Source organism: Triticum urartu, chromosome 5A (assembly GCF_056163025.1).
Source record: "Triticum urartu cultivar PI428250 chromosome 5A, HENAU_Tu73, whole genome shotgun sequence".
In the NCBI taxonomy this organism is placed as follows: domain Eukaryota; kingdom Viridiplantae; phylum Streptophyta; class Magnoliopsida; order Poales; family Poaceae; genus Triticum; species Triticum urartu.
The window spans coordinates 2,829,930-2,834,054 of NC_141877.1; positions in this window are offsets into that span (position 1 = coordinate 2,829,930).

Consider the following 4,125-nt stretch of genomic DNA (forward strand, 5'->3'; position numbering starts at 1 on the left):
AAAAGTTATTTCAACTTGGTGCAGCAGTTCCTTGGTGCGGCGCCGCATATCAATGCAATGAAGAGGTCAGCGTGTATAGAGGGTGCGCGGATGGCTCTTGCCCATGTCAAGACATACTGGGCGGAAATGGAAGCCACCGCTGTTGCATCCCCAGACTCGGGTGGAAGCCGAGTACCTGTCGAGCACTATTTTCAGGAAGTTCTACAAGGCGCTCGTTTAATAGAGATGCAGTGCTCGAAGGATACTATATTCGAATAGTATATATTATTGTAAAACAATATTGTGATAAATTGTAGAAGCTTTTTTTTATACTTGTGCCTGCAAGTATTATAACACCTCCTGTGCGGCCGTTTAACATATATGTATATATAATTTGAAAGATGGCAGTCGTCGGCTTCAGCCCCCACGCACATAATGCGGGGGTGTTCGCAGAAGGCGCATTTTCACACTTGATCCAACGTCTTGGTCCTACAAAGGAGGTGATAGCGCAGCGAACTAGGCAATCGGACTATGATGCTTTATCACTTTCACTTAGCCATAGGAGTTTGACAGTGAGGCTACTTATATAGCCCCTGGTGGCACCTACGCTCGCCCGAACTCGGGGCGCGTATGTGCCTGGCCGGGAAACGGCCCTTCGTTAATGCGGAGGAATCCTAAAGATTCTGGTAAGTCATCGAGTGGTTGACCAGTCTCACGCTATATCATGACAGTCAGTTTTCGGCTTTCTCTACTAACGTGCTCGCCTGGCCGAATCGGGGCACAATCGCAGTAGTTCTCCTGGTGTCGCCTTAGCCGATAGAGCGGAACGTAAGGCAGCAAAACACAGGAGCTAGGCAAACCCAACATTTGACCAAAGACATGATTCGGAGCTGATGCATATAAGGCCAAACTCGCGACGCCGAACACTCCCTAAGGTATTCGGTCTTTATGAGGGCGGGCGGGATAACGCCCTTAGTAATAAGCCCCTAGTGTCCAGGTACGCGCAAAACTTTGATGTGGCCACATGCCAAAACGCCAGCCTCCTCCTTGGTTATACCAAGAAACCAGGGGATGTGTATCAACAAGAGACAGTAAAAAAGGTTTACGCAGGGTCTTAATCTGAAAAGAATCCTTGGAACAGGTCCCTGCTACATGTCTGCGCCTGTGTCTCCGTTGTGCTGTATCCTGGACGGGCGTAGCACGGTGTTCATCTGCAAAAGAGAGGAACTTAGTTGAAGAAAGATCGTGCCGAACATGAGTTATACTAAATAAACAAAGTATAAATCGAAATGGGTAAAATTGAGCTTTATTGTCTCTTGTTTTATATGCGCGGAGCCCCTAGTACAGGGGTATACGGCTATTGAGCCTTTATCAATTGTATGTTTATGCCGGACTCGTCTAGCCGTGTCCGTGGTCTTGACGACCTATTTAGGTGCTTTGGCTGGTGAAGCCGCTTTATTGTGGGGTTGTCCAGGCAGCCGCACTGTCTTCCGCGCAGGAGGAACACTCAATATTTTCCCTTTAATGAGATTATGCCTCGTGGACCGGGCATCTTAAGCGTAAGAGATGCATAATGCGGTATTGCGTTAAAGCGGGCGAAAGCTTCGCGTCCCAGCAGTGCTTGATAGCCACTTGAGAATGGGGCGATGTGGAAAGTTAGCTGTTCGTGACGGAAGTTATCGGGGGAGCCGAATATAACTTCTAGCCGGAGAGAACCCATGCAACGGGCATCCGGGCCTGGCGTTACCCCTTGAAAGGAGGTTTTGCTATGGCGAATTTTTGTTGGGTCTATCCCCATGTTGCGGATTGTGTCCTAGTATAACAGGTTTAGACCACTGCCGCCATCCATCAGGACATTTGTAAAGTGGAGTCCGCCGATTATTGGATCAAGGCAGTCCAGCCTGCGTTCCGGATACTTCTAGAGTAATCATGGTGGTCGAAGATGATCGGTTTTAACAACCATTGGCGAGACTCCTTTGGGATAGGCCGTATGGCGCGTATCTCTACTGGCGCCATTCTGTTCATTACGTGAAGTAAGTTTACTGTTTTGACTTCTTGTGGGAAATCCTTTTGTCTCCTAGTGCTCTGCTTGTGGGGTTCTTCGCCGTCCTCACTTGGTGTGTCGAGCCCCTTGTGTTCGGTGTTGAGTTTGCCGGATTGCTTGAAAACCCAACAATCTCTGTGGGTATGGCTCGCAGGCTTCCCGGGAGTACTGTGTATTTGACATATCTTGTCCAAGATTTTGTTTAAGTTGGATAGCTCGTCCCTGTTATCCTTGAGGGACGGCTTTCTCTGATTCTGCCGCGAGCTTTTGAATCCGGCGTTGACCGTCGTGCTCTTTGGGCTGTTTCTCTTATTCCGGCGCTGGTCCTTGCTGCGTCGGGGTTTTCCGTTTCCATCCCTAACTTCGGATGTACTTGGGTCGCTGGACCTACATCTTGCCAACCAGCTGTCCTCTCCTGCGCAAAAGCGGGTCATGAGGCTTGTTAATGCGGCCATTGTTCTTGGCTTTTCTTGGCCGAGGTGTCTGGCGAGCCATTCGTCTCGAACGTTATGCTTAAAAGCTGCTAGGGCTTCGGCGTCCGGACAGTCGACTATCTGATTCTTTTTAGTAAGAAATTTGTTCCAGAATTTCCGGGCTGACTCTCCGGGCTGTTGAGTTATGTGACTGAGATCGTCTGCGTCCGGAGGGCGGACATAGGTCCCTTGAAAATTTGCCCGGAAAGCATCCTCAAGATCTTCCCAACTTCCAATGGTGTTTTCGGGAAGGCTTTTGAGCCAATGCCGGGCTGGCCCTTTAAGCTTGAGGGGTAAGTATTTTATGGCGTGGAGGTCATCTCCTCTGGACATGTGTATGTGGAGGATATAGTCCTCGATCCAGACCCCAGGGTCTGTTGTTCCGTCGTACGCCTCTATGTTTACGGGCTTGAATCCCGCTGGAAATTCATGGTCCAGCACCTCATCGGTGAAACATAGGGGGTGTGCGGCACCCCTGTATTTGGGTGTGCCGTGATGTTCGGATATTTGTTGTGTTGCATTGCTTACTAGAGCTTGCTTTCTTGGCCCGTAGATAGATCTGGCTGGGCCATCTTTTTGATGTGGATCCTTTGGTGGATCGCGTGCCGGCTTGTGTGCGGCGCCGCTTGCCGCTCCATGTTGGCCATGCGGTCGTCTATCCGACTGGGTGGCTTTCCTATTTTCTTACTGCGGGGGCTCTAAGGCCTCCTTGTCAAATTCAGGCAGTAGCTTTTGCTTTGGATAGCTTTTTGTGCGGCGACTGCCGCCATATTTGTCTGCGGTGCTGCGTACTTTGCTCCATCTGATTTTGAGTGCATCTTCCGCAGTTTTGAGCTTCCGCTTCTGCTCTTTCAGGCTACGCGCAGTGGCAATGAGCCTTATATGGAGGTTCTTCTGCTCCATGAGCTTATCCGGCGTAAGGTCGTCCGGACGGTTGTTTTCGCCGGGGACGGGGTGCTCGGTTTGTTTATCCAAGTTGCCCTGTTCGGACGGTTGCTCGAAGGCATGTTCGTCGTCCGCCGGCTCATCCTGCTCTATGGCTGGGTCTGTATGGCTGCTGTCTCTGTCGAGGCGAGGCTTGGAGCGGCGCTTACGTCGCTGCTTTGATTGCTTTTCGAGTGAACGATCCCTCGTTGCATCCCTGTGTTCCTCGTCGTCGCTTCCTTTGGGTGTGTCCACCATGTATACATCATGAGATGAGGTGGCTGTCCAGTGCCTTATAGGCGTTGGTTCATGTTCATCTCCTACATCGTCGTCCATACCGTCGATGTCTTCGGAGTCGAAGTCGAGCATGTCGTTTAAATTATTGACAGTGGCTACGAAGTGGGTGGTGGGTGGGCTTTGAATTTCTTCATCATCCGCATCCCAACCTTGCTGACCATAGTCCGGCCAGGGCTCTCCTGATAAAGAGAGAGACTTCAGTGAATTCAGAATATCGTCGAAGGGTGAGTGCTGAAAGATGTCCGCAGCGGTGAACTCCATGATCTGCGCCCAATCGGGTTCTATCGGCAGGGGCGCGAAGGGCTCGGAGTTTGGAGAGGAGTCCGGCTCCTTGGAGTCACGGGCTTCGTAGAGAATAGGGCTGGTGTTCGGCTCGATCGCCGTAGAGATTGCAGCCCCCTAGGCGGT